At 41.1% G+C, this 25,291-nt stretch overlaps 1 long non-coding RNA gene across 1 annotated transcript in view; it reads right to left on the reverse strand.

The window, feature by feature from the left end:
• Nucleotides 1-22,373, reverse strand: part of LOC123580821 — a 34,286-nt gene extending 11,913 nt beyond the window's left edge. Inside the window, exon 1 of the long non-coding RNA XR_006703479.1 lies at nucleotides 22,230-22,373. This is a non-coding gene — a long non-coding RNA (uncharacterized LOC123580821). The remainder of the gene's footprint in view (nucleotides 1-22,229) is intronic.
• Between the last annotated feature and the right edge of the window lie 2,918 nt (nucleotides 22,374-25,291).

A 25,291-nucleotide genomic window follows, 5' to 3' on the forward strand; every position in this document is an offset into this window, starting at 1 on the left:
GAAGGCAGAATTCAGGAGGGCACACAGGTTGGAGCAGGGAATCAGGGAATCTGGTGGTACTCCGGGAGTACCCAGCGGAGATGTTCAGTGGCCAGTCAGAAATAGGCTTCTAGAAATACAAACAAGGCAAGAGCTGGTGTGCAGGGACAGGTTCAGCTGCTATAAGGGGATAAGGGTGCTACACTGTCCCAGCGGAGCACCTAGAATCAGCAAAGTACAAAAATGGAAGCTTGAAGACCACCAATATTTAAGGAGTAGACAAAGGGAAAAGGAGCCAGCACATGAGATGAAGGAAGAAGAGGCCAATTGAGAACCTTCATCCAGGGGCAGCCATGGAAGCTGTGCTGGTTAGTTTTATGTATCGACATGGCTAAGCAATAGTATCCAATTATTCAACCAAGCACTAATCTAAGTGTTGTGGGGTATTTCACAGATGTGGCAAATATCTATGATCAGTTGACTTTAAATAGAGGATATTATCCCCAATAATGTGAGTAAGTCTCATCCAGTCCATTGAAGGGCCTATACAAGCGAAACTGAGGTTTCCCTGAGGAAGAAGAAATGCTGCCTCAAGACTGCAGTATCAGTTCCTGCCTGAGTTTCCAGCCAGCTGAGCAGCCCTACACACTTCCAGGCTTGCTAGTGAGAGGAGGAGGAGGGAGAAAGTGAGCTACTGCTCTGTCCTGCACCCTTACACACCTGGCTATGGTATATATGAATGAAAACAAGAGGTTACTCCGCACTCACAGCAAGATCAGGAGAAAAGAAAAGAGAGAAGAGAGAGAGGGCACAGGAAGATTTCGAAAGTGTGTGCCTGCCTGTGGAAATGAGGGGCCAGGATAGGGGAACATGGACAGACCAAGGTGGGACACAGGCGCCCAGCTGCCCCATCCTACTCCTACCACCACTTGCTAAGCGCTCACCACAGCTTGGATGCTGCTTTAAGCAGTTTAACTCTTTACTCATTGACCCCCCACAACAAACCCTCAAGGGGAGGGGGGTTCGTCTTTATTTTACAGTAGGGCAACTGCATCTGAGAGACAGTAATTACTCTAGACCCTCCTCTAGTATATAGGGAAGCTCAGGCCTCTCTGACTCCACACGCCTGCTATTCACTACTAACTTGTTATTGTGCTAGCAGCTTGATGGAAACATTAGGAATGGGTGAAATAGAGTTCTAAAGTTGACTCTGCCCTGACTGGCTGTAGGACATCTACAGGCAGATTGGTAGGTGGTGAGATGGAATAGCCCAGGCTTTGGGGTTAGACACCTGGGTCTGAATCTCAAGTTTACCATTTATTGGTTGGGTGGCCTTGGACATGTTTCTTATTCTTCCATAATTCAGCCTCCCCATCTTTATTTATTTATTTATTTATTTATTTATTTATTTATTTATTTATGAGAGAGATGCGGGGGGAGGAGCCGAGAGAGAGAATCTCTAGGAGGCTCTGCACTGACACAGGGCTCCATCTCACCAACCATGAGATCATGACCTAAACTGAAATCCAGAGTCAGAAGCTTAACCAATTGAGGCAGGCATCCCCAGCCTCCCCATCTTTAAAACAGAGATAACTGGGATCTACCTTTAAAAGATTGTATTTTCTGGGGTGCCTGGATAGCTCAGTCAGTTAAGCGTCCAACTTCGGCTCAGGTCACGATCTCACGGTTTGTGAGTTAAAGCCCCACATTGGGCTCTGTGCTGACAGCTCAGAGCCTGGAGCCTGCTTCGGATTCTGTGTCTCCCTCTTGCTCTCTGCCCCTCCCCCCACTTGTGCTCTGTCTCTGTCTCTCAAAGATAAATAAATGTAATCAAAAAAATTAAAGATTGCATTTCTGAGACAGCACACATAAAGCACATAGCAAATGCTTTATGGTATCAAGAAACAGAAGTTCCAGTCCATTCTTGATTTATCTCTGGTCCTCAGTTTTCTCACCTATTTCGCTTCCTACAGTGTTGTTGGGCTGGTCCAGTAAGAGAATAAATGCCAACGTCCTTGATAAATTCAGGGCAGCACCATTGTGGGAGGACAGGATGCAAACATTGCATGTTATGCAAAATTCAGCCACCAGTTGTGCAACCTTGAAGAAGTCCCATAAACCCCTGGTGCCTCAGTTTCTCCATCTGAAACACTGGTATAATGATAGCTCTTCCTCTTTCCCAACACTTAGGCTTATGAGGACAAATGAGTGCAATTTGCAATCGTTATAAATTGAATTTCAGGCCATATGGTTAGGTCGGACTTCTAAACAGCCAGATGACATGCCCAGCCCCCATCGTCCCACTATACACACACCTCTCATATCCTATAATGGAATATCAGTGCACTCACATCAGCTCATTTGTCTCCTCAAGGACACACTAGCTCTAACTTCACAGAATTTTCTTTTGTTCTTTCAACTCCTGACTCAATGCACATCTCAATGCCTTGCTCTCCCTGTCATCTTCTTTCCCAGAGTTGACATATGGCTGAACCGATATCCTTCCTCTGTTTCCTTTCTTGTTACTACATGTCCAGTGGTATTGCATAAAAGTGCTCAACGGGAAGGGTCAAGCTCAGTTTCAAGCCTGAGGTCTGGGATTACATCAAATCCGTAACGTTTATCTGCCCTCACCATCAGCCAAATACTTCCCAATTTAGGGCTCACTCATGTCAGGAGAGGACTGAATTGTCTGTGCTACAGTATGCCCTTTTCTTGCCTCCATGGTTCTTACTTAATTCCAAAGGTAAAAACCCACTTAGGCCCGTGTAACGGTCCCAGACAGCATGGCTATTTGGAGCCAGGCAGCATTTCTGCATGAGGGGGCTGCAGGGGTTTTTGCCTAAGTGAACAGACCACCTCTGTTTGGCTGGAGAGGGGAAGGCCCACACAAAGAGCTTTTTGGTTCCATTAAATCAGAAGTCAATTCGAGCCCCATTTTGTAAGTGCCTCACTTTGCACATGCCTTAGACACACAGTAAACATTATTACATGACAGAATCCCCCTTCATATCATGCACATCCTTCCCTTGGGGGTGGGGGTACTGGCTCACCCCAAACACCAGCACTCTGGGATTCTATGTTAGGAGTCACCCCCCGCCAGCAGATGTGGTGTCCCTATCTGTTCTCTTGCCTCTTGTGCCTAACTTCGTTTCATTGCCCTTAAATCTATGGTGAATAATTGAGTGCATCCCTAGCACCTCGAGTGGTGCCTGAAACCAGGAAGATGTTTTATAAACACTTGTGTCGTGAATAAACAAATGAATGATGCACAAATAAAAACTTCAAGTGGGAATTAGAAGGGAAAACAGAGTTTGGGGTTTGGTTTTGTCTGGCTTTGTTTTGTATTTAAATGAAAGAACAGAGGAAAGAACTGTAATTTGGGTTCCAAATTAGAAGGCAAGGAGGCCCAGGAAAAAGTCAGTCATTTGTTTGACCATTTGGGGGCATAGCAGTCAGCCAACAGGTATTAATTGTTGACAGCTCATCGTACAGTCTAGGAAGCTTCCAGGTCCAAGAGGTTTCATGCACCAGGTTTGGGGACGTCTCCCCTGCAGCCCCTGCTCCTCACTTCTGCCTTGTTTTGCTCATCCTGCTCCACGTACACAACCTGAATGAGGTTACTTAACCCTGACAGCTTTCTCTGGGGAGCAATTAGAGCCCTTAAGATCTTACCTGTGCTTCACCAGAAGTCTTCTCATTAAATAGTTACTTAAAATGTTCCCAGGGCCTAAAACATTAAGATTTACGGGAAACAACTGACTGCTTTCTTCCATGCCAAATCAGACCGTTGTTTAACATGGTGAGAGCTACCACTGAGGTTACTGAAGTAGAGAAAGGGGGGCATATGTTGCTCGAGAACAGAAACTTAGCAGGGAAATTAAAACCAAGGCAAGGACCAAACTAGTCAATGTGCTATCTTGAGGAATTGGGCTTTTCAGGGCTTCTGCGGTCCAACAGGCAGAACCAAACGGGCCTCCAGAACTTCCAAAGCACCTTTGCTCTGTATCCCACTCACAAAATAGTCAGACTAGAAGCTTCATGGAGAAGGAGGCCTTTGGCCTGCCTTGAAAGATGGCAAGCCAGATAGGCAAAGCCACAGAAGACAAGGCACAGCGGTACGAACAAGGGAGTGAGAGAGCACAGGGCCCAGGCAAGGCAAGAAGTTTGGAAACAGCAGATAAAGTTCATTCTGATCATGTCCTACCCTGCCAAGAGAATCTTGCCTTTTGTGGGAAAGTGCTTTGGGGGACACCAAAGTCATCTGTGTCTGAGTTATGTGGGGCGTTCACTACTGACTCATCTTGAAGTTCTAACTCGTGCATTGCACTTTAAGACGGGGGTTCCAATCCAAAATTTATTCAAAAATTCTAAATGGTTATCAGGTCGGATCAGAAAATAGAAATGGATGTCATCTCTTTCAAACCTGCAGTTTACTGACCCAGGACAGGAAGAGGCCTTCTCAGTGGGCAGGGAAAGACATATACATCTGTTTGGAGTCCAGCTTGGAATAAATGGAAAACATCCCCAGGTTCTTCTAAGCACTTCTAAGCACTTCTAAGCCCTTACAGGCTTCTGTTTACCAAAGCTTTCTCTGAAAGAATTCTTCACTCTTCTGAGCTGTGAGTTTATGCAGGCATCAGGATACCTCAGTAATTAAATCCGCACACAAACCAAAGTCAGATGGGTTTTTTGCCTTCCCTGCCATTTCCCCTGAAGGTCTTGCTCTCTTTGCAGGGCAGGATACTATCATAAAACTAATCCCAGGGGGCACCTGGGTGGCTCAATTGGTTGAGTGTCTGACTTTGGCTCAGGTCACGATCTCAAGGTTCGTGATTTCAAGCCCCACATCGGGCTTGATGCTGTCAGTCTGTCAGCACGGAGCCCGCTTCAGATGCTCTGTCTCCCTTCTCTGTGCCCCGACCCCACTGACACTCTCCCAAAAATAAATAAATATTTATTTAAAAAAAACAAAGACTAAGCCCACATAAGCTTGCATTAGGCTCGTTCCAGTTGCCTGGTAGATTGCTTCCATGCTCATGAAGACCCCACCCCCAGCATGCCTCTCTGCCATGCTTTAGTCAAGGTTGCCATACTGGGTTATTACTCCATGCCAAAGCAATCTTCCTAGACATCCTTCTTCTAGGGCCCCATAAGGTCATATAAGCCTTTTGTTCTAAATACAAACTTTGAATTTTCATAAGGGCCTTTGGTAGATAATCTCTGCAAGAAACACTGGCCCTATCTTTACCAATCCTTTCTATATTTGGGGACATTCCCATGATATCAGCCCTGCATCCTTAATATAGTCACAAAAACTCCTAGCATCTTTTGCAACTAAGATGCAGGACTGTGACCTAGCTCTGTCATTACACACATCCACACAAGACTTTGTTCTGGAGATGAACAAGTGTGCAATGTGAGGAGCCCAGCTCTGCCAAGAACCCAGAGGCATCAGGACTTGGGAGACCAGGTCCAGCTCCAGACACAAAAGTGGCCCTAATGCTGGAGGCAGGCAGCAATGCATGCAGTAGAGACGGCCAGTTCCTGGCACTGAATTCTCATCAGCTATAATGGTGGTTTCACCTTCAGACCAATTCTGTACTATGGTTGAGGCATTTTTCCTGGAAGCTTAACCTTGAACCTGCTTCTCTCCCAATTGACAACGATCCTGTTGGGAACCAAATATCACATAATAAATCCATTTTCTTCTTGAAACAGTCAAAGTGATTTCTGTTGTCTGAAACTACAAGTGCTGACCATGGGCATTTTAGGAGAAAAGGGCACGGGAGCCTCGGGGCACACAGACCTTTGACACCTGTCCATGCTCTGTGGAGACTCTTTCCTCTGCTGGTCTTTAGTGACCGGGTAGAGGACAAGGGTCATGCCTTCCTGGGAACATAGGGAACTCATTCTTTCAGTGCAAGGCAACCTTGTAAGTTAAGAGCAATCCTTTCTTTGAATCAGTGATGTTTTCAGATGTAAGTTCCTTTGACACCCACATAAAGCTACAACACAGAAGAGCTTCAAACTGTGACCTCAGGCCAGGTCATGATCTCCCTGCTCCCTCCATTCACCAGCTGTAGCTCAACCTTTACCTCACTCCTTTCCATACTCCCAGTTACCTCTTGTCTCAACTGCTTCTCTCAGAGCGCAAACTTGCAATCAACGCTTTTAAAGTATAATAATGAAAAATGGCTTAGAATCTTATCCTTTGCCAGAATCAAAGCCTTGGACTAAAATAACAATACTCCCTGGTAAAATTCCAACCATCAGCCCCTCAATAAAGGAAATTTGTGTTTGATATGCTTCACTTTTTGTTTGTTTGTTTGCTTGTTTTTGGCAATGAGGACTTCTGAGGGTGACTACAAAGCCATCACACAGGAAGGAAGAACTCTAACATTTATTGAAAGGTATTGTGCTAGATGCTTTTCCCCCACATTGTCACACATACCCTTTGCCTTCAGCACTTCAGCTGCACCAGCCACCCTGCTGCTCCTCCAACATGCCAAGCACCATTCAGCCTCGGGCCTTTTAATTTGCCAGTCCCTCTGCCTGAAGCACTCTGCCCAGATACCTGCATGTCTGACTCTCTTATGACCTTCAGGTCTTGGCTCAAGCATCCTTAATTAGAGACGCTTTCCAAGACCACCTGCTGGTATTCCTACTCCTGGTATTCTTATCTCCCCTTATTGCTTTATTAGTTCTTCAGATCACTGATCACCACATGACTTATTTATTTATTTATTTATTTATTTATTTATTTATTTATTGACTGTCCAGCCCTCTCTCCACCAGAGTGTAAGTTCTAATAAGGGCAGGGATTCTTTGTTCTCAACACTTAGAAAAACCACTGTCATGTAGTAAGTGCTCAATAAAATTTGTTAACTAAATTTATAATATAACTTGTTGAATTAAATTTATAATTATGTAAATATCATTCTCATTCTTAAAAACTAATAATGTTCAGAAAAATTTAATGAATTGGTCAAGCTCTCCCAGCTAATCTGTGGTGAAGGCTGCACCCAAACCTGAATCTGTACAACAAAGACCAAGCTTGCTCAACCCCACCCCCATAGGCAGGTTAATCATAGAGTATCCCTCAGGTCCTCAGTGGCCTTCCAACACTTTTATTGTTTAAGGTAACACTGGTTGCTGCAACTGATAAACCTTCATATCTACGTGGCTTAACACAATAAAAGAATCTTATACAGTTGTTGTTGGTAGGAATGTTCTCCTCCAAATGGTGAATAAAGGACCCCGAATCTTTCTAACTTGTAGATCCACCCTCTTTGAGACATGGCTCACAAGGTTGCCCTAGGAATCACTACCGCTTCAGCCCACCTGAAGGGGAAAAGAGCATGAGGATCATGTGTAGGAAGGAGGAGGAGGGAGGTAGTGTGGCTATGAGACCACGAAGAGGAAAAATAGGTATGGTGATCAATTACCAGCCCCAAGAAGATCCAAATGTCATATTCTATTAGTAACTCAGGTTTTAGAAGGCCTCAACTGCTCAGTGAGGAGGTACCACAGTAAGTGGTGAACCACCTAGACCGGGAATTCAGGTAGTCTTGGGTTCAAGTACTAGGCCCACCACTGACTACTTGCTTTACCTTACTCAAGTAACATACCTAAATCTCAATTTCTTCAACTATAAAATGAGGACAATAATAACATCTACTTCATCAGGTTATAGAGAAGGAAAGCTGAGATAATACTGGTTGGGTACGTAGCACAATCCTGACACATCCTAATACACATGGCTATTAGTAGGGGGAAGATGCTCAGAAGAGGGATCCCCAGCCTATTCTCCCGACAGTCTTACTTCCAAGGTAGCAGGTGGTCCAGAGAACTATTCTGGTTCTCAAAGCATAGGCTAGAAAAGCTTTGTCCCCACTTGACAAGTGACCTGTGAATCCTCTCTGTTGCATCCTATTGATAGTTTCTGACAAACCCTACAGTATCGGTTTGCATAAGTAAGTTTGAAATGCCCTTTCCATTAACAGAGGAGCTCTGCTATTAACTAATTACACTTTGGCTTTTCCTGCGTTAGCTGCAGTGCCAGGGAGAAGAGGCCGAGTGCGAGGTGGCCTCTGGCATGGAGAGAAGGCTTGTGTGGATTGGGATGAGCAGAGGTTGGGGTGGGTGTGGGGGCTGCTATTTTCTCTCCTTTACTTTCTGCAAGTCCAGTCAATGGGAAAGAGGCCTGCTGAAAAGAAGACCCATGGAGGATCTGCTTCCAATATCCTTTAGAAGTGTTTTCAAAGGATTTGGGGAAGCTCAGATTTTCAGAAAAAAATATTGATATTCAAAAAAAAAAAATTAAACTGCTCAAAGTCACCCAGTGAATGCATGGTTTGATTATGGTAGGGTCCTAATAGGAAGAGCTCTAGTCTCAGAAACTAAAGCCCTCATGCTGGTTCCAACTTCATGGCCAATATCTGCAATATCCAACCCCAGACTGGGATGCAGTGGTCTGCCCATTCCCATCTTCTGCTGTGCTTTCCTCCATGCTGGTGAAGAAAACAAAACAAAATAACAACACAAAAAAAAACTCACAAAGAACAAAAATACCTTAATTTTGGAGTGGGTCAGCTGTGAGTTCAAATCCCCAGTTTGCCACTTAGGCAAGTTGTATAATCTCTCTGAGTCTCAGCTTCCTTATTTGTAAAGTGAGAATATCTATGTCAAGGGCCACCACTGTGAAAGAGGGTGACTTCAAGTAGATATCAAGTAAATGTTAGTAGGTAGGAGTTTCCTAAGCCCACCCCACCCCTAAGGTCTCTCCCATTCCCATAGGCCTTGATGTCACCAATCTGAAAATGTTCTTAAAGTGCCACCCCTCTCTTATTCTTACTTTAATATGATACACTGTGTACCTGAGGGATGGGGGAGTTTGCCACACCTTGAAGAGTGAGATGTAGGTATCTCTGTGACACTGATAGGGTGGGCCCAACAGACACCCATTTAATAGTGTCTGAGAACCTCTTAGAAGGACAACTCCTCCTGAGAGATGGAGTCAGAAATTATGAGTTTCACCCAAGAGAAAGCCTTCCACAAAGAAAGGGAGTAAAGATTTTGAGTTCAAGTCAATCAAACCAATCCCTATCCCAGCTACAATGCATAGGTGTTTAAGTCCTGGACACAGGAAGTAAATGAAAATAAAAAGAACCAAGCACCACTTCCAATTAGAATGCAGAGAATCACGAGACTGTTGCTTCCACCCTAACAGTGAAAAAAATCCAGATAAGCTACAAAATACAAAAGCAGTCAGAGAGCTAAGATGCCAAGAAATGAAAATGAACTAAATTTCAAAAAGTGATGATTCCTTCCTAGCAAGAAGACAGCTATGATGCTTTCATCACTGGTGAAGGAGTAGAGAAAGAGGAATCTGCCATGGATGGGAATAAAGAGAAACCAACCAAAGTTGTCAAACATAGTACTGAGTTGGTTGGCATGACAGATTAGAACCTTGAGGAACCCCAGCCAAACTGTGAATCTGCATCTACCTGCCAATATGCTCCCCTTGTTCTCATCTAGGCCCAGATGTAGTATGATGAGAGCTGGGAGGGCAAGAGAGCAGACACAGATACAGATCCCCCTGAGGTGCCCACAGCCTTCCCCAAATGCAAGGCTGAAGCTATGGATGGGGCAAGAGATCTGAGAGAAATCACTCTGAGGCGCTCTGGGCTTCCATCAAGTGCACTGCAGCCATCTTCCAAAAGATGTGGACACCACATCAGGGGATACAGAGAACTCTCAAGACGCAGAAAGCTGGAGGCAAAATTGGAGAGCAAAGAATACTCTCCAGTGGAAGAGGTAGAAGCTGGTAGCCGGATTATACAGCATAAAGAATTTTCTGGAATCTCACCAGTATTCAGATCCTAAATCTTGCTAAAGCAAGACTTGATTTTTTTTCTTAAATTGTTTTAAGCCAGGAGCACAATCAATCTAACTTAAGTTGCGATCAAGCCCAGACTCATTGAACTACATATGAAATTGACTCAATTCCCTCACACATGCCCTCAGATAAAAAAGATGATCCCCTTTGCTAGAGGTGAATATTATTTGCTCTACTGTTACTCCACCCAAAATGTCTCCACACATCAAGATATATGAAAGGTACAAAAACACAAGAAAATCTTACCCATGGTCAAAAGAGGAAACAGTCAATTGAAAAAGACCCAGAAATGACCCAGGTAGGGACTTTAAAACAACAGTGACAAATATTTTAAAGAATCTAGTGGAGAAAATATATGCATAAACAGATTAGTAACTTCAGAAGACAGAAGGTGACAGTTAAAGAATACCAAATGGAAAAAATAGAAATGAAAAAAAATATATAATAAAAATTTACTTAATAAATTTAACATCAAATTAGATATAGCAGAAGAAGAAATCAATGACCTTAAAGACAAAATAGAAATTACCCCCCAAAAAAAAAACCAAACAGTAAAATAAGGGGAAAAAAGAATTAAGAAACAACGGATAATATCAAAGGGTCTAGAAAACATGTAATTGAAGTTCTAGAAGAAAAAGAGAAAGATAACAGGGAAAATGTGTTTTCCTTCCTTCCTTCCTTCCTTCCTTCCTTCCTTCCTTCCTTCCTTTCAATAAATAAAGTCAAGGGGTGCCTAGGTGGCTCAGTTGGTTGAGCATCCGACTTCTGCTCAGGTTACAATCTCACGGTTCATGGGTTTGAGCCCTACGTCGGGCTCTGTGCTGAACACTTGCTCGAGCCTGGAGCCTGCTTCAGATTCTGTGTCTCCTTCTCCTTCTGCCCCTCCCGTGCTCACTCTTTGTCTCAGTCTTTCTCTCAAAAATAAATAAGTGTAAAAAAAATTTTTTTTCTACTTTCCAAAACTAACATGTACATCCAAGAAGCTCAAGCAGGACAAATTCAAAGAAAACCATACCTTAAAATGTCATAGTTAAACTGTGACTCAAAGATAAAAAGAAAATTCACAAAAGTAGCCAGAGGAAAAAAGATTTATAATGCACAGGAAACAACAATAAGAATGCTAGAAAACTGAAACAACTTTTTATAGTGCTGCAAGGAGGGGAACCTATCAACTTAATGCTCCATATTCTGTAATAATAAAAGCAATATACAGACATTTTCAGATAGACAAAAACAGAGAGAATTTGTCTGCAGCAAACCAGGACCACAGAAATGCCCCCCAAAATTAGGTGTGTGTATATAAAATATATTTTTATTCTGTATATATACATGTATATTATATATATACAAATTGTAATGTATATTATATATAAAAACTTCCATAAAAATTGTTGATTTTTTAAAACAAAAATAATGATAATACATCATGAGGCTTATGGCATAAATAGAAGTAAAATATATAACAACAAGATGATAAAGGGCAAGAAGCAGGTCCATGAAATCTTGCTATAAGACTTGTTTACATTGTTCATAAAAAAAAACTATGAACATGTTTGGAGATAGATTGTGACCATTTAAAGACATGTAGTTTAATTTCTAAAGAGCAAGTGCTATAAAAATAACAAAAAGAAAAGTATAACTAAAAAGTCAGTAGAGAAGACAAAATAGAATACCAAAAAATTTTTGATTCATCCAAAAGTATACAGGGGGAAAAGGAAGAAAAGAACAAAGAACAGATTGGAAAAGTGCCAAGAGGTAGATTTAAATCCATCATACATTTAATTATATTAAGTGTAAACAGATTAAACACACCAAGAGTAGAGCAAAAATTGTCAGACTCAGTAAAAAAGGTAAGCCTGACCTACATGTTATTTAAAAATAACATATGTTCAATATAAATTCACAAATATATTAAAAGGAAAAGAAAAAGATATTCTATATAAACACTAAGTATAAGAAAGCTAGTGTGCTATATAAAAGTCAGGCAAGGTGGGCTTCAAGACAAAACAGATTACCAGAGATAAAGAGAGAATTCCATAATTATAAAAAGGTCAATTCATTACAAAGATCTAACGGTCAATCCTAAATGCATAGAGACTCATCCTAGTGTTTCAAAATTCAAAAAGCAGACCTTGACAAAACTAAAGAGAAATCCACATTCATAGTTGTAGATTTTAACACCCTTCTCTCAGTAATTGATATAATAAAAAAAAAAAAATCAGTAAGTATATAAGGATTGAACACCACTGTCAAGCAGCTTGATATAATTGACCCTATTGCCCAAACCTGCAAATACTCATTAATTTCAAGTGCACCTAAAACATTCACCAAGAGAGACTGCATGCTGGTCCATAAAACAAATCTGAAAAAATTATCAAGGCTCAAAATGATATCAAAATATCAAAATAATTCTCTCTGATCACAACTGAATTAAATTAGATATGAATTACAAGAAGATAGCCAGAAAATCTTGAAATGTCTCAAATTTTAAATACTCATTTCTAAATAACCTGTAAATCAAAGAAGAAATCGCAAGAGAAATTAGAAAATATCTCTGAGTAATAAATTAAAAAAATATATATCACATAAAAAAATTTGTGAGATGCAGATAAAGCTGAGTTTAGAGGGAAATGTAGAGCTTTAAGTCCCTATATTAGAAAAGAGATGATCAAAGACCTAAATTTCTACCTTAAGAATCAAGAAAAAAAAGGGGCGCCTTGGTGGCTCAGTTGGTTAAGTGTCCAACTCTTGATTTGTAGCTCAGGTCATGATCTTACAATTCCTGAGTTCAATCCCCAGGTCAGGCTCTGCACTGACAGCTCAGAGCCTGCTCAGGATTCTCTCTCTCCCCCTCTCTTTGTCCCTCCCCAGCTCTCTCTCTTTGTCTCTCTCTCAAAATAAATAAATAAACATTAAAAAAAGAATCAAGATAAAAGAGCAAATTAAAACCAACATTAGGTAGATTTCGGAAAGCAAATAATAAAATTAATAGCAGAAATAAATAGAATAGACAAAGAAATAAAAAATTGAAAGTTGAATATCTGAAAAAATTAATAAAACACATAAATCCTTAGCAAAACTTATCAAAAGAAAAGCACAAATTACCAAGGAGCAAAAAAGGAGACATCACTGAAAATCCTGCAGATATACAAGAATAATAAGGGGATGTTACAAATGGATGCCAAAATATCAACAACTTCTATAAAATGGAAAAAATCCTTGAAAAATAAAACTTAATAGAACTCAGATAAGGAGAAAAAGAAAATAGAAATGCCCCTATGTCTATTAAAGAAATTAAACTATTAATAAAATACCTACAAACAAAGAAACCACCAGGCACAGATGGCTTCACCAATTAATTATGTAAATATTTAAAGAAGAATTCATATCAACCTTACACAGGCACTTTCAGAAATCACAGGGAATATTTCCCCATTCAGTACATAAGGTTCATATAATACTGATATCAAAACCTGACAAAGACATTATAAGAAAAGCAAACAAACATCCTTTATGAACATAAATGAAAAATTCTTAACCACATATTAGCAAAATAAATTCACACATATAGAATAGGTAGATAGTTATATAGATGTAGATCATGTCCATGAGGTTGATCCAGGAATGCAAGATTAGCTTAACATTTGAAAAGTGTTCAATGTAATTAAGGCAAAAAAAATTACATAATCATCTCATTCCCATTAGATACAGAAAGAGCAATTAACACAATTCAATACCCATCATTTAAAAAAACAAACAAAAAAAACAAAAACAAAAAAATAACCAAAAATCATAAAACCTCTCAGCAAACTAGGAAGATAGGTAGGGAGAAGGAACTTCTTTAATTTGATAAAAAGAATCTACAAGTAACCTACTGGTGATATCATAGTTACATCCATTCTCACCACTTCTATTCAGTATATACTAGAAGTCCTAGCCAGTGCAATAAGGCAAGAAAAAAAATACAACACATGAATATTAGAAAAGAAGTAAAGTCATTATTATTTGCAGACAATTTGATTGCCCAGTAGAAAATGCTATGGACACTTTAAAAGAAGGAGTAGAACTAATAAATGAATTTAGCAAACTTACAAGATACAAGGTTAATATACCAAAAGCAATTTAATTTTAATAGAGCACCAATGAATAATTAGAAAATAATGTTTAAATCCTATTTACAACATCATTAAAAACAGTAAATAGCTAAAAATAAATCTATTGGAAATATACAAAACACAAAAAAAGTTTTACAGAGAGAAATTAAAGAGGTCAGGAAAGGGAGACATATACTATGCTCATAAGTTGGAAGACAAATATTGTTAAAAAGCCATTCTGTTTAAATGGATCTATAGATTCAATGCCATGTCAACCAAAATTCCAGTAGGCCTTTTTGAAAAATTCACAACCTAGGGCACCTGGGTGGCTTGGTCATTAAGCATCTGACTTTAACTCAGGTCACGATCTCAATCTCACAGTTAGTGAGTTTGAGTCCTACATCAGGTGAGCTCAAGCCCTGCTCTGGGTGAGCACAAGCCCCACTTCAGGTAAAAATGAGCCCTGCTTTGGGTGAGTCCCATTTCTCTTTCTCTCTCTCTCTCTCTCTCTCTCTCTCTCTCTGCCCCTTGATCATTTGCACCTGTGTCTCTCTCAAGAAAAAAAAAAATTACAAGCTAAATCTAAAAGTTATATGGGAATAGAATATCCAAAGGCATAAAAAGGAATAACAAATATGGAGGACTTTTATTACATGATTTCAAGCCTCATCATAAAGTTATGATTTGATATTGATGAAAGAATAAGCAAATAGATCAATAAAACAATGTAGAGATTCCACAAATCATCCCATTTATATATGGTTAATTGACTTCAACTTTTCTTGCAAAGTGGCTTTTTTTCCAAAGTTTTATTTAAATTCTAGTTAGCTAACATATAGTATAATATTGGTTCCAGAAGAATTTAGTGATTCATCACTTACATATAACACCCAGTGCTCAACACAAGTGCCCTCCTTAATGCCCATCACCCATTTAGTCCATTCCCACCCACTTTCCTCCATCAACCCCCAGTTTGTTCTTTATAGTTAAGAGTCTCTTAACTTTTTTTTCCTCTTTCTTTCCCTTCTCCTACGTTCATCTTTTTTGTTTCTTACATTCCATATATGAGTGAAATCATGTGGTATTTGTCTTTCTCTGACTGACTTATTTCACTTAGCATAATAGCAAATAGCTCCACTGCAAATAGAAAGATTTCATTCTTTGTTATGGCGGAGTAATAATCCATTGTATATGTATACCATATCTTCTTTAGTATATGTGCTGCCGAAGCGAGCACAACCATATCTTCTTTAACCATGGATGGGCAAATGGACATCTGGGTTCTTTCCAGAATTTGGCTATTGTTTATAATGCTGCTATAAATATCAGAGTGCATGTGCCCCTTTGAATCAGTATTTTTGTATCCTTTGGGTAAATCCCTAGTAGTGCAATTGCTGGGTCATAGGGTAGTTCTATTTTTAACTTTTTGAGGAATCTCCATACTATTTTCCACAGTGGTTGTACCAATTTGCATTCCCATCAACAGTGTAAGAGGGTCCCCCTTTCTTCACATCCTCACCAATATATGTCATTTCCTGTGTTGTTAATTTTAGCCATTCTGACAGGTGTGAGGTGATATCTCATCACGGAATTGATTTGTATTTCTCTGGTGATGAGTGATGTTGAGCATCTTTTCATGTGCCTGTTGGCCATCTGGATGTCTTCATTAGAAAAATGTCTATTCATGTCTCTGCCCATTTCTTAACTGGATTATTTGGTTTTTGGGTGTTGAGTTTGATAAGTTCTTTATAGATTTTGGACACTAACCATTTATCAGGTATGTCATTTGCAAATATCTTCTCCCATTCTGCAGTCTGCCTTTTACTTTTGTTGATTGTTTCCTTTGCTGTACAGAAGCTTTTTATCTTGATGAAGTCCCAATAGTTCATTTTTGCTTTTGTTTTCCTTGCCTCCAGTGACGTGTCTAGTAAGAAGTTGCTCCAGCCAAGGTCAAAGAGGTTGCTGATTGTGTTCTCCTCTAGGATTTTGAGGGTTTCCTGTGTCACAGTTAAGTCTTTCTAACATATGGTACTGGATCAATTGGGTATCTTTATGAAAAACAATGTCATCCTCAACATCTACCTCACTCCTTACACAACAATTAATTCAAGAAAGATGGATCACAGGCCTAAATGTAAATGGCAGAACCATATAGTGTTGGAAGAAAACATAGAAAAATATCTTTGCAATCGTCAGGTAGGAAAAAATCTTAGGATGCTTATAAAAAGCACTAACTAATAAAGGATAAACTGACATATTAGAATTAGACTCAGGAAGATTGTATTTTCCAAAAACGGCTAGAGCAATATTCCAGTCCCACATGGTCTTCTAAAACATTGCCACTTCCCCACCAAGAAGTGGAGTCAATTAACCAGGGTGAGTTTGTAACTTCTCCAACTTTTAGAATAAAGCAGAAATGATTCTATATTTCTTCTGAAGTTAGGTTGGAAAAAGTAAATAGCTTCCATCTTCCAAAAAGTAAACATACTCTCTTTCTTAAGATGCTCTTACCTTTGGAAGCCAGCAACATGGAGAGGTCATGGTATGCATTCTTGTCAACAGCTCCATCTAAGGTCTAAGCTGATATTATCAAGGGCCAGATATATGAGTTATCAAGCCTTCAGATGATTTCAGCCCCAGCCAGTAAGTCACCTCAGCTGACATCAAAGGGAGCAGAGACAAGTTATTCCTAATGAGTCCTACCAAAATTATAGATTTGTGAGCAAAATAAATATTGTCATTAAGTAAAGAAACTGGAGGATAATTTGTTATGTAGATGATTCTAGATGTCAGAAGACACCATTAAGAAAATGTATAGGCTAAGGGCACCTGGGTGGCTCAGTCGGTTAAGCGTCCAACTCTTGATTCCGGCTCAGGTCATGATCTCATGGTTGGTGAGATCGAGCCCCAAGTTGTCAGGCTCTGTGCTGACAGTGAAGAGCCTTCTTGGAATTCTCTCTCCCTCTCTCTCTGCCCTCCCTTGTACTCTCTCTCTCTCTCTAAGAATAAATAAATAAACTTTAAAAAAAGAATATGTATGGGCTAGCCACAGACAGGGGAAAAATATGTATATATAACAATATGTATATACATAACTATACATATATTTACATATATATAGTTATGTATAATGTGTATCTAGCATATATAAAGAATACCTACAAATCAAACATCTAAAAACCAGCAGCCTTATTTTTTTAATAGCCAAAAGACATCTCTCAAAATTAGATACAGTCAATTAAACACAAAAGGTATTCAACATCATCTTGTAATTTCACACCTATTAGCATGATTAAAATAAAAAGTACTGACAATGCCAAATGTTGGAGACAGTATGAAACAAGTAAAACAAGTGAAGCAAGTAAAACATTCACATATTACTTAGTATAAGTGTGAAATGGTATGATCACTTTGGAGAACTGTTTGGCTGTTTCCTATAAAGTTAAATAGACATCTACCCTATGACCCAGTAATTTCACTACTATGTATTTATATAAGAGAAATGAAAACATGCTTCCGCAAAAAGACTTGTACAAGAGTGTTAATATCATCTTCATTCATAATAGTAAAAAATAGGAAACCCAAATATTCATCAATAGGAGGATAGAAAAATTGTGGCATATCTATACAATGGGATATAACTTAACGGTATAAAGAATGAACTACTGATAATGCAATGATATGGGTGAATCTTGAAAATATTCTTTTAAGTGAAAGAAGCCAAACACATCTATATAATTCCACTTAGATGAAGTTAAAACTGATCTAATATGACAAATTAGAAAGTGGTTGCCTCTGGAGAATCAGGGAATTGACACTAGAAGGAGTACAAGAGAAACTTCTGGGATATTCTATATCTTTTTTGATTACACAAGCATATACAATGGTTAATATTCATTGACCTGAACACTGTACCCTGCGTATTTTCTTGAATATAAATAATACTCAATACTCAACTAAAAATTACATAGAGATGCTTCTCTAAACTCTGTAACACATTGTTTCTAACAAAGAAGACTAAGGCATTGCCCTGGCCCACCGCTCCCCCTAATTCCCCACAATAGAGCAGTATATTGGCAGAACACTGGGGAGAGCAGCAAGACACACGACAAATATCCAAGGTCCACCAGCAAGTACAAGTTTGTTTACATACTGCCTCTCACAGCATCCCAGGAGTACAAGTATAAGTAGGAAATTGTGCAGGGGAGCCCAAGGTCATGAGTTTTACAGGTAGGAGTAATGAGCCAAACAAATGTGTGACTTCATTCATACCTGCAGGTTGGTGAGTCAAGTTACATCAGAGAACTGAAAGATGAACAATCTCATCGGAGTGAAAAGCTTTAAAATTTCACTCCACTGAGATTGCTCACCTTACTGTATTTCCCAAGCTACTATCTTCCCACACCTCACAAACTACCTCTTCTACTCACTGATGGGTTCTGAATCTCATACCCACCATGTCTTGCATATGTACGTACAATTATTTTCCAAATGTATATTTTCCAAAATGTATGCAGACACTGATTATTCAAATACAGATTAAATTAAAGGCATTACTGAGTCCTCTATATCTTCTCAAACAGTAAATGTTAAAAGTAGAACTTCTATTGAGGCTGTCAATTATTTTAACAAATAATTTTAAGGGGGGTCTTATACTTGAATACATACTTGGAGTTATACAGACCTAAATTCAAATTCTGGTTTTGCAACTTCCTAGCTGTGTGACCTTGATAAAATTATTTTGTTTCTATGACCTGCGGTTTCCCATTTGAAGAGAAAGAGATAATGATAGTCCCTACCTCATAGGGTCATTAAGGGGATTAAATGATGATATCAAAGCTTTAACACAGTGCATAACACATAATATGTGCTCAGTAAATATTAGCATTCTTCAACAGAAACTATAAGGTATACTTTAAAAAGTCCAGGACTTGGAGTGTAAAGACCTAGTTCTGCTCCTAACTCCCCACTTCTCTTTGTGATTTAAGCATGTTCCTTTAACTCTCTGGGCCTCTGTTTCCTTACATGTAAAATGAAAAAATTGAATCTAGTATTGGTGACTTCTCACCACCACTGAACATCTTCTCCTCCAACCTGGCAGCAGATGTCCAAGGATTGAAAGGTTTATTATACCATCTATAAAATGAAATCCAAATTGCAGTAATATGCCAAAGAACAGTAGGGCTGGGGTAAGTATGGCTGCCACTTCCTGCCAGTGGAGAGATAAGAGAGAGTAGATAGATCCAGAAAAACATCTGGTAAGTAGAGAGCCTTGAGCATTGAGCTAAGAATGGTCTCTCCTCTCAGGACTAGCAAATGGGTCAAAAGTTTCTTTTTGCAAATCCAAGAAAAGAGGACCTTTGGGATGGGAAAGGAATGGGTCTTTCCAGTCTTCTTCTTCTTTCCATTCCCATTACTGCCACCTAAGTCAGACCTTCAGTGTCTTGCCTTGGGACTATAGAGAAAGCTTCCTTACCTACCATTGTGCCTCAAGCAATCCTTTCTCCTTTCTATGCTAAATTACACAACAGAGCTGTCCTTCCAATGCACAGTATTGTCATGCTCTCTCCTGCTCAAAGTCCTTCAGTGATGCCCACTGATATTGGACTCAGCTTTCTTCCACCAAGAATGCTTTCTAAATTCTACTGATCCTTGAAGGCCCAGCTCAATTCCTACTGCTTCCAAGAAGCTTCTCCTCATGCGTTCTTGGATGGAATAGAGAATGCTCACTCACTGAGAAATCTCAAGAAGAATAACTCAAGCACATGTTCATAAATCTGTATTAATTCCCAATTTTCTATTAAAGTTTAAATAGATACCTCAGGAGTGCATGGGTGGCTCAGTTGGCTAAGCATCCAGCTCTTGGTTTCAGCTCAGGTCACAATCTCATGGTTTCATGAGTTCAAGCCCCGTGTCAGGCTCTGTGCTGGCAGCACAGAGACTGCTTAAGATTCTCACTCACCCTCTCTCTGCCCCTCCCCCACTCACGCTGTTTGTCTCTCTCAAAATAAATAAATAAACTTAAAAAAAGGAGAGACAGAGAAATACCTCAGACTGGCACTCCATATAGTCAACAACATGATCCCTATCCAGATTTCCATGCCACTATTCCACCATGGTGGCCCAATCTCCAGTCAATCTTGAATTATTTCCTAAACATTGCACTCTCTCCACCTGGCATTCCTGCTCTGATTGTCAACATGTCACCCATCCTTTGAGAGTTATTTCAAACACTGTTGCTTTCTTCTTTCTTTTTTTTAGAAGGGAATAGCTACTCTTTTTTTTTTTTTTTTTTTCCTCAACGTTTATTTATTTTTGGGACAGAGAGAGACAGAGCATGAACGGGGGAGGGGCAGAGAGAGAGGGAGACACAGAATCAGAAACAGGCTCCAGGCTCTGAGCCATCAGCCCAGAGCCTGACGCGGGGCTCGAACTCACAGACCGCGAGATCGTGACCTGGCTGAAGTCGGACGCTTAACCGACTGCGCCACCCAGGCGCCCGCTTTCTTCTTTCTTACTTTCTGTTTAACTCTACTGCTTTCCCTAATTCTACCCTCCTTCTAAGCCCCTTATCATTTTGTTTTTTACCCTAAAACTCTTAAAATCTCCTTGGCATCTCAGTTAAAGGTGCACTTGAAGAACGTAAAGCCATTGAGGACGGAGACTGAACTCTTTATGCATTGTGATCCCTGGATCAGCACTGTCCATGTATGGTACAGGGCTTAGGAAGGGACACTGGAAGTTCTGTGTCTTGTGACTATAGAAGACCTGATAGCATTGAGTGGAAAGTCAGACACAATGACACCTAGAGCCCCTTCCAGTTTTAATCTTCCAGAAGCTTAAGAAGTCTCTAAGAAATCCCCTCAACTCTTTTTTCTGAATTCCTTTTGCTACTAGTCACCCAATTCAGCATGTTCTTGATTGGTAGTATTGTTGTTTATATTTAATTTTTTACGAAGATGATACATTCACAGAGTTCAAAAAATTTTGGTAATGAAAATATACAAATGACAACATCTCACCCCCTAGTTCTTATCACATGACTGATTGCTCAATTAACCACTTTTACTAGCTTTTTGTATCCTTTCAGATTTTCTTTTATGCAAATATAAATGTATGTTCTTCTATTTTATCACACAAACAGGAGCTTGCATTCAGTTGCTTTTGCAATTAGTTTAGGGGTTAAATTTGCCTTGCCAGCTGCAGTGAAATTGCTGTGTGAGGTATGAACCTCAAAGCTCCTTCATGCCCTACTACGCCTAGCTCAAGGCTGGGCACACACAAATGCTTAAATAAGTACTTTTTGGTCAGCTGCCCTTCCACAACTTTCTCTGCCCTGCCTGGAGCTGAGAACACGTGCCCCACCTACAGTTCCAATGTGTGAAGAGAGGCCCTGCACTCTCACTTCCTCTGACACATTTTTAGAGAATGATCTGATTCCCAGAGATCAGTCCAAGTTTCAATCTGTGGTACACCAAGCCTTTGCCACCTTTCAATTTGGTGGAAGAGAAAGCATGATAGAGAGTCAGGAGACCTGGAGTTAGCTGCAGCTGTGTCCCCAAGTAGCTATGCACGTCTGGTCAAGTCATGTGCTCTCTCTAGTCCTCATTCTTCAAAGAACCTTCCTTCCAGCATCAGTGCAGCCCTTGGTCAGGGTCTTCCAGCCTCAGCTCTTCAGACATCATGTGCTATGGACATGAGGCTGTGTTTGGACCCAAGAGTCCATGGGAGGCACCTGGAGAACTTGCTTGGACCTGTGTCTGCTGCCCTGCTGATCCTGGCCATGATGACACAGCCCTTGCTACAGTCATGAGACTGAGTGTGAGCCTCTCAGGGCAACAGTTCCCTCCCTGGCACCACAGGCAACTTTCTACACAAGACAAAACTGAACTTTTCCTGGTAAAGCAAGACAGGCCTAACTAAGGGCTCCACATTAGTCCAAATCTGAACCCCAAAGAGCCTAAGGGCACATCTGGGGAGGCCTGGTCACCCATCCACACGACCTTCAAGGCCAGTATCCTTTTCACCCACACCCTCTGAACAGGTGGCACCAGAATGGGGAACTGTGTGGTTCCTGAGAGCCTTTGCTGGGGAATTCCTCTCAATTCCTCTCTGCTCCACTGCCCTACCCACCTGCCTCCATCTGCCTTTAGGGACAGGAACAGGCTGACCTGGAAGGGACATCCAAGGCCATCTGGCTCCCCCTCTCAGTATACAGATTCAGAAACTGAGTCCAGAGAGAGGAAGTCACTCACCGGGGGCACACAGCTGCCTGAGGGAGACAGCCTTCAATGACAAATCACCCAACAAATGTCAGATAAGCCAGCCAGGACTCTCTCCTGCCTTCCGGAGGCCTCATCCACACATCCACAGTGAGGCAGGTGCCATACCAAGGCTGTCCTCTCGAGCAACAGGGTGGGAAAAGTGCCTCAGAGGACGCGGCCAGGCACACACTTCTCATGGTTTCCTGTTCTGGCAGGAACCCCGGTTGGTTGATTCGGTTCTCTATACTAGTGGCAAAGGATGCCTGCCTGCCTGTCTGCCTGCCTGCCTGCCTGCCTCTGGGGTATAATTTGGTTAAAATTTGTCATAACAGTTGTGAACAGGACAGCCAGGGAGGAGAGCAAGGTAACAGTTTTGTCTTTAGCTGACCTGCCTCAAGGCTAAAATTGGAGCCTGAACTCAGACTGAAAAAGCTATCACTAGGATCCCTGCTCCTTATAGGGCTCATGATCATAGGGCTTACAGAATTTTCTCCATCTGTTGAGTTAGCCCCACTTCTCTCTGCCTGTCTAAAATCCCCTCTCTTTGAAAGGCAGCTCAGCCTCTTCCAAGAAACCTTCCCTGACTTCAAACCCCCATTAAGGTCTCTATCTTCTAAACCAGGCACCCAGGATGTGCCCTGGGTCACTCCCTAGAATGTATGTATATCCACAATCATGTAACCAATGTCTGGTAGTCTTCCAAGAGAAGGCTGATGTTCTATTTCTTTAGTGTCCTCCACAGGCCCCAGCCCAGCACAACACGCAAAACGTACACACTAGCAAATTGCTGGTCAATCAATTCCAGTTCTTCCCATTGAAGGAAAGTGAAACCAGTCCATATGCCACAACCCAGCAGCCCAGGTGGTTCCACAGGGACAGGAGCGTGCAGTGGAAGGTGACCCCAAAAGATGAGGTCCTGGGGTCAGCCTTGGGACCCATTTTCATGGGCTCTACATCACCTCAGGGACCAGACTCGGGGCACCAGGACCTGTGAATCCCACTTGTCCCTTCCAGTTGTCACAACACACACACACACACACACACACACATACACACACACGATGTCCTTGCATTTTCTCTCCTCTGCTACCCCTGAAGTCTCTCTTCACCCAAGTCCGCCTCAGTGGACAAATTAGGACAGGTGTGATTGATCCCAGGGCCCACATGGACTTGAGTAAAAGCTATGCCCCTGGTCTGCATGCATTACCTGCCACCAAACTCTCCCTCAGGACCTCCTGCAGCTCTAGGAAAAGGCCAGGTGAGAGCCAGTCTCTACACCCATTCTGAGAGGGATCAGAGCAAGTAAAACCTGAAATAGAGAAATTTCAGCAATAAAAGCAAACACCACCACGTCGCTGGACCTCACAGAGGCCCCAGTCGACATTTAGAAAGACCCAACCATTTCCAGACCGTTCCAGTCAATAATAATCTGGGGATGACCTTAATGCTTGATTTCCCTTTCCTCATGATTTGTGGCTTGTGGAGCTCAAGATCCTTGAGTCCAAAACAGTGTTTGTGCTCATTAGGCAATGTTGCAAGGCCAGGTAGCATCGGCTCTCTCCAGCCTGACCCTGCCTGGTCCCAGCCTGAGGTGGAGAAAACCTCCTGACGAAAAGTAAGGGTCTCACGGTGACATTCATTCAGCCACATTCCACATGTGTGATATCCCTGAGTATTAGGTAAGCCAGTAAATCCATTATTTATGACATGAAATTGCATGCACAGTGCGATGCAGATATGTTAGCATCACCAGGAGAAACTTAACTTTTCTACGTCCTTGTTTTGAGAGGTACAAATTTTACAACTCTGGCAGTGCGTCACCAAGCATTTCTTACATAGCTACTTCCATATGTGGTTCAAAGTGGTTGGTTATATTTAAACATAGAATTTCCCCTACCTGATTACACTGAACAAATTAAAAATGGCTCCATCATTTGCATCCAAGTTCTGGGTTTCTTACCATCACCCTCGCTTCCCTCTTGCAGCCTTGAAAATCAGACCTTAACCATGTTTGTGAAACAAAAACACAGGAGCCCATTTCCATTGCAGAACAGAAAGTCACAGTCAAGCACCTGCATTTCTTTCTTTGTTGGCTGGGGGTGGAGTGAGGAGGAAGTTCAAATAGGAATATTTCTATGCCCACATTGCAGCTTCAAGTCAGAGATTGGGAGTTCCAACCTCTGTGGGACCAGAGCACACACTTGCCCTTTCTGGGCTATGACATCCTGCTCTTAAAAACAGCTTCACCACCGGCATGCTTCAATACTGGCAGAGGTGAAGAACTAACCCAAGGGACTATAGCAAATATAACTGGATTATCACAAGGTTTTTTTTTGCCTTGCTGAATGGTGCTGATCTGGAAATATAATCCCCCAACTTCCAGTGCCATGTTCCATGGAGCTGAAATTCTAAATTCAAGCCTATTTCAGGTGGTTGTAAAGATTCATTTGTCAAGGCAGAAGAATTGGACATATTGTAGCAATGTATTAGCTTTGTGTGTGACTTTAAAAATTTTAGACATAGGACAGGTGGACTTCCATTTCTACTCTTACTCTACTCTTCTCTTGGCAGTAGGTTGGCTTGTTATTTCCCAACACACACCCTCTGCTTCAGCCAGAACCACAGTCCCACTGACTCACTGGTTCATTCTTAAACTACGCCAGCCCCTCCTCCAGCCTTGTCCTTCTCTTCTTGTTCTGGAGAGAAAAATTGGAGGACTATTTGCCCATCCTATCACGTCTTCCAGGCCTCCTACAGCTCACTCCTCTCTGAAGCCTCTCCCAAACCTTTCACCCCTTGCAGTGCGACCTTCTCTGTGCTCCTCTAATGTTCCAGCTATGCCACAGCCTTGCCTGTGTAGAGACAGCTTTAATCACCTGGTGACTTATGCCAGCTTTTCTCTTCATCCTTGGAGACCTCCAGGGGGACCTCTCTCTTATGCATCTGTGCATTCCAAACAATGCCTAACGGTCTTGAGTTGAAGGCTAACAGTCAATAAATACCACTTTTCTGGAGGAAAAGTAGGCAGTTACAATCAAAAATTTAAATGCACT

This window comes from Leopardus geoffroyi, chromosome A3, assembly GCF_018350155.1.
Source record: "Leopardus geoffroyi isolate Oge1 chromosome A3, O.geoffroyi_Oge1_pat1.0, whole genome shotgun sequence".
NCBI classification, from domain to species: domain Eukaryota; kingdom Metazoa; phylum Chordata; class Mammalia; order Carnivora; family Felidae; genus Leopardus; species Leopardus geoffroyi.